Raw genomic sequence first — 13,048 nt, 5'->3', positions numbered from 1 at the left:
AAAGTGAGGGGACAAGGGAACCACTGACGTGCAGTTTTAAGGGAGAATAGTGATGAAGATGATGATGACCATAGAAAACGGAAGGCTGGTTACAATGGAGTTCTTATTAACAGTGAAAGGTGACAGTGAACAGATACACCAAGAATACCCGGAGAAGACTTGTTTACTTGCAAGTCTTGAAATGAAAACGGGCCAGGATAACACATAACACATCCACAATGATAGACTACTTTGTAACATTTTTCTTCCTCTGATTTGTAGTGAGTTAAGCAGATTCTCATTCTGTCTGATGCAGACTGCTGCAGCCAATGGCAAAGAAATGCTGCTGAAAATACAGGAAGATGGCAAGAGAATTATTTGATGAATTAGCCTCTTACCTGGCACTGGGCAGTCATGATTGCTCCTACCAGCACAAGGAGACATGGCAGCTTGCCTTCCATTCGGAGTGTTTTTCACATCAGCTCTAAAGATCAAATTATCTGTAGAGACAAAAAATAGGATGTTGAACAAAGGAAGTTTACAGCGTGAATGCAGTTCAAGGTGTAACTTTAAATGAAAGTTTTAAATGATGAGAATTCTTTTTATACATTTTTTCAACCCATCACTTCTCAGCTGTCTGGTCTAACTGTCCTGGTCTTCCTAGGGAAACTGCCAGGCTGGATCCAGATGTGCTTTTACTTGATAAACTTAGAAACTTGTAAGCTAAAGCACACTCATTTACATCTGGAGGAAACTGAGAGAGTGCTTCCTGGGGAATAATACAGAAGTAAATTCCAAGTACTTTTTCCCTAAATTGTAGGATGCCAACAGTAGTACCATGTGCACTATTAGAGAGATGGGCTTATCTGATGATGCAGTGTAATGGTGATTTAAATGCGTTAATTGAGATTCTGATTACTGACACCTACTTAAGAGATCTCTTGCAGAGGGTCTGCTGAAGGGTCAATTTGTGTTAACAGTGGTTTAAGAGGATCTGCATTTCTTGTAGACTGCTACTTTGGGTGAGAGTGAAGATTCTCTCTTGTGTAGAGAATGTGTAGGCAAAATGACTTTGCTTGATGATAGGTGAGGACTTATTTTCAATATTTCTACCGATTCTTCCCAACTAAGCCTTTAGTTTTTACTAGTATCATACGCTTTTGCTAAAAAGGCAGAGTTGTGGCAATGGTCTGGCAGGCTAGCTTTTTTCTGATAGTCTCATTTATTTGTTGCAGCATCTTTCTGTATGTCACTTCTATGCAGTCACAACTATACATTATTCCCTCTAATCTCTTCAGCAGCTTTACACTTCAAAGCCCTCTTCAATCCACCAAGAAGAGTTTCTGCTTTCTCCAAATCGATTTACATAGTCTGACTCGTCTATCAGTACTCTTGGGAGAGAACCTTCATTGATCCCTAGTGGAAGATTGTAAGGTGTCATGTAGGTGTGGTGGACCCTGCCTGCTTTGAACAAGTCCTGCACCACAAGTCCATTTTCTCTCTTCCTTTTAAAATATAATACCTCCTATACAAACCAAGAGCTGGGAGCAAGATAAAGTAGCAGGCACAAGATACAGGCAAGAAGATAGATTTTAATTTCCAGTCTCTAGGATTGCCCTGAAGTTCCAAATACTTGAAATAATATTCAGGCAGCGTTGCCCACACTATCACCTTTTTATCATCTATGTTATATGCAGAAAGCTAACTCAATTATTTGAAAAAACTACTACTTCCAGAAATCATGAGCTCAGACTCTGTTTATATAAATCCAAAGAAGGCAGCTGGATAACAGCTGGTGAAACTAGAGTATGATAGATGAGTCATAAATTTGGATTCAGGGCTAATATGGAGAGAGACTCTGGGTTTTTAGTAGTTTTGTCATTGGGGCTTGTTTGTTTGTCTGTTTGTTTGTTTTAAAATTTGTTCAAAGCAAAAGGTATAAATAGTCCAGTTTCTGAAGCAGAATCAGAAGAACAGCAGGATAATTTAGGATGTGACTTCTCATTATTAGGCTGCAAAAAGAAGGGACTTAAGTTGCAAGTCAGACTGAAAAGATTCACAAGAACATCTTCCGAGAACCTTAATTACTCCATGCTTTATCTTTAGGTCACATCTTGACGATAAAATCCTTAAAATTCGGAGCATCTCTCAGTGACTTGTATTGGTCCATAGATTTCACAGTACACTTTTTATATACTTTCAAGTCATCTTTCACCTCTTACGAAACACTGTATAGTGAGCCTTTTTAAAAAAAAGTGGTACAAGCGATTCCCAAATAGACATTAACTTCAGTTGCATCTGAACTAAATCAGCAGCGTTCCCAAAGCCGAAGTGAATGATCTGAACCGCTGTCCAGTCGGTTGGTTTCTGCTGTAACCCTGTGTTATAGTATCCTTACTCCCCGCAGCTGTGGCTCATTATTACAGCTATGCAGGCTTGTGTTCTGAATCCCACAGTGGCAATGTTTTAACTTGCTAATTGTTGGTATCACTGGTGATCTTTGTTGTTATCTGCAGAGAAGGCTTGAAGTTCTTAAAACTGTTAGAAACAAGATTCCGGTAGCTAAGACGCTTTCAAAGAAAGCTTTGTTCAGTGAAACTACTTAGATCTGAGTTGAGCTGCCTGGTTAGAATTTCTTCCTGGGAAGCTCGGTAAAGAACTGTTGAGATCTTATTTCTGAGGTATCTGCTAAGATGCCCCCAAAACAAGGCAACACCAGTGATTTTTTTTTTTTTTCCCCTGGCCTAACTGATATCTTGGAAGAAATCTTAGCTACCTGAAACCAGCAGGAAACTGCAGACCATTTTCAGGGGGTAGTTGAATGTCTTTTTATTTTTTCTTTGCCTGGAGTCGCCGCTTTGCCTGACTTAACGTCTGTGCTGCGGCAGTCCCTTGGGGTGTTGGATTAACATTTTCGGCTGCAGCAGTCTCATTGCAGTTTGGGTCTTTTCTGGACGGTAGCAACAGACTCCCTTGCACTCCTGTGCAGGGCTCGTTGCTGTACCTTCTAGAGAGATCTGTAATGCATACATGTTGAAGAAACACACTGTCTTCCGTATGAAGTGCCAGGAGTTAAAATGAGTCTAGATCCGTGAAAGATGGAAACCTTTAGAATTCACTAACTCAGTTTCTCAAAGCATTTGTGACCATGTTGGGCTTTGCGTGGTGACCACGAGCACATGAAAGTGTATAGCAGTTTCAGAACATCATGTATACTTGCCTAATTTTTGTTCTACAGACTGAACCATCCCAATGTGGTGGCTGCCCGCGATGTCCCTGAAGAGATGCAGAAGCTCGCACCAAATGACTTGCCATTGTTGGCCATGGAGTACTGCCAAGGTGGAGACCTCCGCAAGGTGGGGTCCCTAGGATGGTAACCCAGGAATGGATCACCTTCTGATCTGATCCTAGGTTTTCTACTGAAGTTTTCCCTTCAAACCTTTGCTTTCATACCCTGATGTTTCCTATTTCTAGTCATGGCATCAACAAGTGTTGGTGGCTTGGTCCTTGGTATTATGTTCAGCTTTTGAAGACTTAAGTGCTTTGTATTTTTTTAGGTGCAAGTGACACTGTGAGGAGTTTGCACACAGAGAATGAGGGCAAGTGTAGGGGACGTGCAACAGTATTTGAGTATGGCCAAGACCATTGTGGGGTAGGTGCATCTGTAGGCTGTACCCTTCCTGAAAGTGATGAACTCTTGTCTGTCATAGGAAGAGATAACACATGGTAGTTCTAATCCTAAGGCTTTTCTGACCTTTGCTATAATCTGCCCATAGCTGAAACACAGACCTTAGGCCTCAGATTGGAGTTGATAGTGTCAGGCAAAGAGGGATGGAACAAACAGAAGGATGAAAACGGGATGACAGTGACTTCTTTCATCTTCTTTCCCATGCAATTAAACCAAGGCACAAAGCTGTAGTTGCTGCTACCGCAGGTCGCAGTCCATAGAGTTTTGTGCTTCTGGAGAATTTAATTGCTGTTGCTGAAACTTCTTGCATCCCTGAGAATTTGTGGAACTCTGGAGTTCACTCGGGATAGAGAAGGGAAAGACTCCATTCTGTGTTCCTTACTTGCAGTACCTGGACCAGCTGGAGAATTGCTGTGGCTTGCGGGAAGAAGCTATTCTTATCTTGTTATCTGACATTGGTAAGTGGTGGCAGTACCTTCAGTTGTCTGAACTATGGAAACCCTTTTAGTCCTGAGTCCACTTTCCAAATATACAGTAGTGACCTTAGTGACTCCATTTCAGATTGACCTTTTATGATCTTGATCATCTCCCAAAAGTGTTGGGAGTCTGGGGAGGTTCTTGCCTGCTGGAAGCTAGCCAGCATTACTACAGTTTCCAGGAAGGATGTGAGGGAACATCCAGAGAGAGAACTCAATTTGTGTCCAGAGTTCTATGGTGCTGACTTTACCCCTTACACTCAGTGTTTCATTGTATGTTTGATTGTACAAGGTCTGATGTGAAAGCCATGCTTATTACTAGATAGAATAGATGAATCCTTACTGAGCTCATGCTAGGTACTGTTACTTAGCTCTAACAACTGGCTTTTTCTGTCTCAGCTTCTGCTCTCAGATACCTTCATGAGAACAGGATCATCCATAGAGACTTGAAGCCAGAGAACATTGTGCTGCAGCAAGGAGAGCAAAGGGTAAGCAGGAAGCCGTTGTCTCTACCTGCACAGACGAGTAAACTTACAAGGAACCTGCATGTGCTTCATGCAGTTACATGGTCCCTCTGCAAGAGCACTCAGCCCAGGATAACACCTGTCTCAGGTCACTGTCACATAGTATTCTGTGTGCAGCTGAGGTGAGACATTGTATTAGACGTCTGTTAACACCTGACATTTTGACTTTCAACTATTAAGGAAAGAAGCAGACTGTACTGATTGACCAAAGATCGGAAGGAGCTAGAGGCGTAACTGCTAAGTGTGCTCCAACACCTTCAAATTCATTGTGGTTTTAGAAATCTACAGTAGCCTCCCATTTCTGCTTCTATCTCTTCACTGGCACCTTTCCTGCATAGCTTTGAAGAGCCAGACCTTTTCTTTCTGCTGTATGATGTGCTTTTAACAGGACTTCAGTCTGGCATTCTTATTCTCTGTTGTGTGTTTCAGTTAATACACAAAATCATGGACCTTGGTTATGCTAAGGAGTTGGATCAGGGGAGCCTGTGCACATCCTTTGTTGGGACCCTGCAGTACTTGGTAAGAAAGGAATTCAGCTAGAAGAGCAGCTACTGCTTTCTAGTGGGATAGAATTAACTGTTACCAAGCTTTGGGCTGGGATTAGGTACTTGCACGGTATGGGGTGTGTTTGTGGTGCTGAAGCTAGCAAAGGTGACTGCTTTTTTGCTGACGCTGGGTTTTGCTGAGACTGGGTTTTGTGCTGCCTGCATCTGTTATAAATAAGCAGGAGTGCCAGTAACCTATGCTACTCACTCCAGGAGGGTCTTAAAGCCCGTGAGAGGCAGTGTTTGGTAATGTCTTTAATTATTTGCACAATTGTTAATGAGATGTTAAGGGACAGAGAAAGCTAAGAGCTTTCTGGCCAAAGCCATCTGGCTTTGTCTCATGCGTGTAAACTGTATCAGGCTCCAGAGCTGCTGGAACAGCAGAAGTATAGGGTGACAGTGGATTCCTGGAGCTTTGGCACGCTTGCCTTTGAGTGCATTACAGGCTTCCGACCATTCCTACCCAACTGGCAGCCAGTGCAATGGTGAGTGAACCGTGGCTGGGTGGTAAGTGGGCATGATGTGACTTTCCTGTTTACAGGAAGCAGAAGTGTGGTCCCTTGATTCTGAGGATAATATCCCTATGTTTCTTGCCCTTTTGGAAAGTGACCCCTTTCACAGGGGCTTGACTCACCTGAGCAAGTTCAGCATTCCTGAGACTTGCTCTATGGGATAAGGGCTGACTCCCGCAGGGCAGGTAACAGAAACCAAAGTGGCATCTGTATTATATGTCAAGAGTAGCTTTTAAGAGCCTACTAGCATGCAGGCTGGGAAAGGCGGGCAATTTTTTCACCATTGTACTCGCTTACATTAGGCATACAAAAGTGCGTCAGAAGAGTGAGCTGGATATTGTTGTTTCAGAAGACTTATCCGGAGAAGTCAAGTTTTCTAGCAGTTTGCCCTGCCCCAACAATCTAAACAGGTGAGTACTAGAAATTGCTGTGCTGAGATAAACTGATTCTTCTGCAAAAGGACCAAGTTTGTGTTGTATGCCTTACTGTGTTAATCTGTGAATACACTGAGTGCGTGACACAGGCAGTACTACTGTCGCTTGTCAAATTTGTGTAGTCTTGGTTTCTGCCTTCTAAACGCTGCGTTTGTGATGGGGAGAGGTGGAGTGCTGGAGGGAGAAGGAGGGGGGCAGTTTTGTCAGTCCTCCCACACAGAACAGGCCGTATCGTTACTGCAAATGCACTTTTACCTTTTCTGATCTCCTGGTTTTTGTTGCTCAGTGTTTTGTCTGGGAGGCTGGAGAAATGGCCGCAACTCATGTTAATGTGGCACCCACGTCAGAGAGGTACAGATCCTACCTATGGACCCAATGGGTGTTTCAAAGCATTGGATGACATTTTGAACTTGAAGGTAAGCAATATGTCTGTATTAGCCTAAAAAGTTTTCCAGAGAGCAGTTTCCTGAGCCTCTGAATCCTAGACTTAGGAGGAAGAGTGAGGCAGAAACTCATAGAACTGTCTCCTGACTGTTAGTGACAGGTGCTTTCCTCTTGCGTCTTTGAGGACAAATACTCCCTGAGCTTGTTGGGAGTAGTGAAGAGCTTCTGTGCATGCTTGGTTCCATATTCTGAGAGAGGATTCTACAGGTATTTAACTGCCATGTGGCCTCTCTTCCACTGGATGGAGGACAAGAACTTTGCCATAATGTTAGGAAGTAGCTGTAAAGTGACTTCTTGATTCTGCCAAGTGCTTTGAACAGTTTCTTGGTGGTCATTTTTTCGGTCCCTCAATCTCTGCTCTAAGATGACCAATGTATCTTCAGCCTTTCTCATGCCATGCTACTCTTCTGGTAGTTGCTTCACGCTTTGAACATGGTTACGGGAACTGTGCACACCTACCCTGTGACAGAGGAAGAGACTCTGCAGAGTGTGAAGGCCAGGATTCAGTCAGATACAGGAATTCCAGAACAGGACCAGGAACTAGTGCAGGAAGCAGGACTTGAATTGTTTTCTCAGAAGTTGGTCACTAAACATACAGCTGATGGCAAGGTGAGTCTCGGTATTTCCTTTCTTGAGTTTGAGTGAATCAGAAGTCACTGCACTCGCTTTGGGATCACAGCACTCCCTGCTGTTGTGGCATGCTTTTGTCATGGTAACCTCACAGACCTAACAGCCACTGTAGCGTAGGCAGCCTGTTGCCTTTGGTGCTCTGTGTTTGGTTGAGGAGGACTCTTCTGTTTGTGGTGTTGCCAAGGCTTGCTCTTCCCAAGAAAACCTGGTTGGGTCTTTTGTCTTGTGCAGGGGAATGATACTGCAGCAGCAGACACAGACCTTCTCTTCCTCTTTGATAACAAGAAAGTTTCCTGAGGCTCAGGTGGCCTTACGTCCTCATCCAGAAAGTGTTGGCTGCATCCGTAAGGACTCCTCTGGCATGAATATGAAGGGCGGGGCGGGGTCAGTGTTGAGAGGGGCGTCTGTGTTTTGTGGTCTGTATCGTGCACAAAGAGTAGAGGGAGCTTTTGCGTATTGGGACTGAAGAAGCAGTAAAATGGACTGTCATTCATTCAGTTTATCAGAATAACTAAAAAAGGGAGGTGTTTGATTTTGACATGCTAGGGGAGCTGCACAGGGGTTATCCAGCTCTAGGCTTTGCAGGCAGTAACATGCCCCTCAAAGGAGCAATGTTTTGGTCTATTTTGTGATAACACAGTATTTCTGCTTCATGCTGATATGTCCATTTCCCTTTCTCCCACCTCCTCTGTTTTCAGTTCAGGATCCAAAGAAGAATCTCCACTTTTTCCAGTTGCGGAAAGTGTGGGGTCAGATCTTGGCACACGATCCAGATGCTGAAAGAGGACTGTAATCGGCTTCAGCAGGGGCAGCGAGCAGCCATGTACGGTGGCCGTTTCTCCACAATACTTATCTCTGTCTTTGTGCGCTGGTGGAAGGGAAGACAGAAATGGGACCCTGTTGGAATGGGGAAGCCCGTGATTGGAGCTGTATGCAATTCATGAAAAGTGGAGAGTTAGCCCTTTGGCACAACTGCATTTGTCCTCACCGCTGTCTCAAGTATCTGTTTTGGATGTAAATGAAAGCCTGGTGGATTTCTACTTTCAGAGGCTAATAGGAACTTCTTGTCCTTGCAGGATGAATCTGTTGCGTTACAATAGTACCCTCTGGAAGATGAAGAATTCTATGGCCTCCCTTTCTCAGCAGCTGGAAGCAAAGCTGGACTTCTTTAAAACAAGCATCCAAATTGACCTGGAAAAGTATAAAGAGCAGATTGAGTTTGGAGTTAGTGAGTATAGCATCTGGCAAACGGGTCTTTTCATGACTCTTCTCCTCACAAAAACACCTGCCTCCTTCTCTGTGAACCTGAGAAAGCCAGTCACTATTCTTTGATTCCTCTAGCTTCTGGGAAGCTGCTGTTTGCCTGGAAAGAGATGGAGCAAGCTGTGGAACTTTGTGGGCGGGTATGTTTCTAAATCTAACTGCTAATCATAAAGAGGTTTGTTTTTTGTTATCTCTCCCCTCCTCCCCCTTTAGCTTCATTGTCCCTGCCTTAAATAGAAGCCCCTTGTATCTGCCCTGATGTCAGATTTCACATTGCCTTGGTTTGTGTGGCACAATTTTTGTCCATTATTAGTACTACATGAAGCTCATTCTGTTGTAAGGCTTAGGGGGAAACGGGAGATCTTGGCGAAGCCCCAGAAACATCTTGGAATTCCCTTGAATTGAAACGACTCATTTGTCTTTGGCCAAGGCTGCTGTTTGCATCTTGTTGGTTTGTTTAGAATTAAGAATGAGAAAGGAAGAACCAGTGTGAGTGTGAGTGGTAGTGTCTCTAGGTATGAGACTGTTGTGTTGCTTATGTTCTACCCTGCTTTCAGGAAGATGATGTGGAGCAGGTAGTGAAGAGGATGATGGCCCTGCAGACAGACATCGTGGACCTGCAGAGAAGCCCGCTAGGTCGTAAACAAGGAGGAACACTGGAGGATTTGTGAGTTGAACTACCTTGAGCTTCAGATGCAGGAGTGTTTCTGGCTAAGCTTACTCACTAGAGGACAGTGAAAGGGCTGTTTCTTCCACCCAAATTGTGGGGGACTGGGAGCACTTTAACACTAAAGATGTTTTTTGACTCATCTGTCATTGTTCTGAAATGGCAGACAGGTATAGAAAAGATTTGAGTTCTCAAACTATTTGTTCCATGTTTTGATTCTTTGGAAATCCTTTTCTTTCCTGCTTTTTTTCTTCTAGAGAAGAACAAGCCAGAGAGCTGTACCGAAGACTCAGAGAGAAGCCAAGAGGTAAAAGACGCTTTAGCTCAAGGTCAGCTTGCTTTGTGTGTAACTTTGGAGGTGTAGTAACGATCATTGAGAAAACCATCTGACTTCTAGGCCTGCCCAGACACTAGCAGCACATGGGCTCTCCTGGGTTGCCTTTTCTCGAGAGGGAAGTCAGGGAGTCAGTTTCACACTAGGCCAGCCTTCCTTTCTTGGTGCTTTGTGAGCTGTTCTCGAAACTCCTCTGGAGCTCTTCTCAGAGCAGGCTGTTGCCACAAGCAACAACCAACCTTTCTGGGTAGAAAGGATGAAAGACACGACTGTTCCTTTGATCCAGTCCCAACTCATCTTTTCAAGTTCTTTAAATTTTGAAGAAGGTGGCTAAAATTCAGTGTAATTCATCCCACTCAAACTCGCATATCCTGAACTTTGGCTGTTTCAGGATTAAAGCAGTAGTGGAAATGAGCCGCTAGGAATCTTCTCACTCTGTCCTATAAACCGACCTTTCTGTGTAATATTGGCTCTCATTCCAGATCAGAGGAGAGGCGGTGACAGCCAGGAAATAGTACGACTGCTTCTACAGGCAATCCAGACCTTTGAAAAAAAAGTTTGAGTCATTTATGCTCAGCTCAGGTGAGCTTTGTACATTTTATTCAGAGTTGAGAGAAGGTATTTTCTCTTCCAGCAAGAGAAGGTTTAAAACTCATTGCATACGGCTCTTGAGATCTTGCAGTGTTAACAGAAAATAATTAACTTCAGAACTGTTCTCCTACTGCAGTGGCCCATGTGTGATCTGATTAGTTTTTATTTTTTTAATAGTAAAACTGTAGTTTGCAAACAGAAGGCATTGGAATTGTTCCCCAGAGTGGAGAAAGTGATGAATCTGATGAGTGAAGATGAGGAAACAGTTGTTAGGCTTCAGGAGAAATGACAGAAAGAACTGTGGAACTTGCTGAAAATTGCTTGTGTAAGTAAAATAAGAACTCCCCTTTAACCTGAGAATATGGTTTGTAGCACAGGCTACTGAAACAATAGTAAATTGAGTGTTTCCTATGGTTCTTTTCTTTATTTTGAATCAGTATGAAAGCCAAGTTCCAGGTTGTCTCATATTCCCGGCTGCTGAAAACTAGTGGGAACAATTGCACTCTGAATATTCTGTGTTTTCTTCAGAGTAAAGTGCGTGGTCCTGTTACTGGCAGTCCAGAGAGCATGAACACATCCCGTCTTGGTAGCTCAGGTCAACTGCTGCTGCAAGTCCCTTCTGGAACATTCAGTGTATCAGAATCTGTAAGAAAAAGGTGAGGCAAAGTCTGGAGTTCTTCGGCTGCTAATGCCACCACTACAAAGCTAGGCTTCCTGCTTTGTGAAATAATGGCACACAGGGTTTCTCATATTTTACACTTTGTGTTCAGCTTGCGTTGTCAGCAGCCTTAGTTTACTTGGTAGTTAAGACTTGCTGGGGCTTTCAGATCTTCCATATGAAAACTGGGTATCATGTATGGCTTCACTTCCCCCAGCCTCAGTAACAAAAGTGGTTTTTTGGTTTTCTTCCTTTAATCTGAGATGGTTGGGCTCACTTGGAAGTACACTGCCAGCAAGAACTGTTGAAGTATTGTCATGTAAGGTCACAGTAGCTGAGCTGTGTCATTGAGACTGCTGCATGCGTAGTTCCGGCTTGCTTAAATGAACTGGGTTACCACTTGGAATGAAAGACCTTGGTTTGTTTATTTGCCTGTTGCCCCATCCTTAAGTTTATAGGCTTCTCAGCTTTTCCTCTAGCAACAGTGGTTCCACCTAATAAGAGCCCAATTCCATCTTGGAATACATTTCCTTTCCCCCATTTGGTAAATCAGGGGCTGCCACCAACTTTTCATTTGCAGTATGAATTACAAGCCTATGACCTGACTAACTTCAGTGTTCTGCAGCGTATCTGCCAGAAGTATTTCTTGATGACAGAGGCAGCATCTCTTTAAACTGCCACAGAAATTAATAGTGTAATAATTGCCCCTTTCAGTGAGGAGCTGCTGCTGGAATCTCGGGAACTTTGTAGCCAACTAGAAAATGTGATGCATGACACAATGAAGGATCAAGAGCAGAGTTTCCTGGTAATGTATTCACTCTTCTGTAAATGGACTAAGGAAGTGCCTGGCTTCGAAGTTCTGAATGTGCAACTTTGCCACCACTAACACAGCTAAATGAAATCTGCATTTTACTCGTGGACAAGGGGGAGAGTAGGAGATGCACAGAGATAGGAAGCACCGGTTCCCTCATAATCTGCCGCCTGACATACTCTGCTTGCCAAAACTGGGGGCCACATGCTGGGAACTTGCTGCGCTAAACAGTAAGGGATGGGGCAAAGCACTTGGCTGTTGTACAAAACTACTGCAAAACTGCACACAAATTTGGGATGAGCGGGTGTCAGGGATCCTTAATTTAACAATGCAGAATATTGAAGAGAGAGTAAAATACTGGAGAGTGCAAGTAGGTTGTTTCCTTGACAGCAGTCACGTGGCTCATCATGAAATTGACCAACTTGTTCCCAGTAAATTTTTTATAACTCTTAACACACTTTACCTTTATTTTAGAAAAAGCTCAACTGTAGCCTGGTGTTGAATTTCATTTATTCTTTCGGCTCTAGACTGGAGCTGGCTGCAGCTTCAGGTAGAAGAAACAAACAATCCAGAACAAACCCAGATGTAGAATCACTCTGGTTGCCTCTGAAGCCATGCTGCTTTGGGAAGCCAACTGTGAAAAGCTGCTGCCTCTGAGAAGGGAATATCAGCTGCCTTCTACTGTCACCAACTGCTTATGTGATACATATGGCTTAGCTTTTAGTATCCACTTCTCAGACACTTTCACAAAGATACATTAGGGAATGCCTGTTCTAACTGCTTGGAGAATGTTCTTAATTGTGCCTTAAGACAGCAGATCTCTGTCCTGATACGTCTTCCCTTAGGCATCGCCTGGGGCTGTTTTGCTGCATTTTAGGCTTTCTAATGAACAATGGACAAGGTATACCCAGTCACTGGTAGTTGTCACCTTCCTAATGAACTGTGAACTTAATTGCTTAACTTTGCTGATTTGCACTTTTTTTCTTTAAGTGTAATGGTTGTACTTACCTAATACTTGTTTCCTGTATGGGAACAAAATTATCTAAAACATGTAAACTTTTGGTTTGCTCTTTTTGATGCGCTCAATAACACTATAATGGAAAAAGCTGCTTTCACTGTGCAGGTCTCTAAAACATGAGAGGTGTAAGAATGTTAGCCTAGAAACCAAAGAAGGAAATCTTCAGTGTACAGGTATCGTGTAACAAAGCATTTGCAGATTATCTATTAACCATGCTTAAAGTTGCATGAAAAGATGTAAAAAAGACCAAAAAACCCAGCTGGATGGAACCTTGGTGAGAGTCAACACACACCAACCTTGTGTTCTGACTGTGACCAATTTATTTCATTCTGTTGTAACCCCAAATTTCCACTACAACACAGAGACCTCCTTTTATAAAAGGCTGTGAAGTATAGGACATGCAAAATGCAATACAATAATAGGGAGAGGTTGGATTTTCTTTTGGTTTTTTTGGAACAGATTTAAAATACAGGA

At 43.3% G+C, this 13,048-nt stretch overlaps 1 pseudogene; it reads left to right on the top strand.

Annotated features, from left to right (window-relative positions):
- The first annotated feature begins 1,045 nt into the window (after positions 1-1,045).
- Positions 1,046-12,801, top strand: LOC136303933 (inhibitor of nuclear factor kappa-B kinase subunit beta-like; annotated as a pseudogene).
- The last annotated feature ends 247 nt before the right edge of the window (positions 12,802-13,048 follow it).

The sequence above is a fragment of the Chamaea fasciata genome, unplaced genomic scaffold, assembly GCF_029207755.1.
Source record: "Chamaea fasciata isolate MVZ Bird 193981 ecotype frontalis unplaced genomic scaffold, bChaFas1.0.hap1 SCAF_44, whole genome shotgun sequence".
NCBI classification, from domain to species: domain Eukaryota; kingdom Metazoa; phylum Chordata; class Aves; order Passeriformes; family Sylviidae; genus Chamaea; species Chamaea fasciata.
Note: the sequence above shows the minus strand (reverse complement) of the source record. Positions and strands in the feature narration are given on the sequence as shown.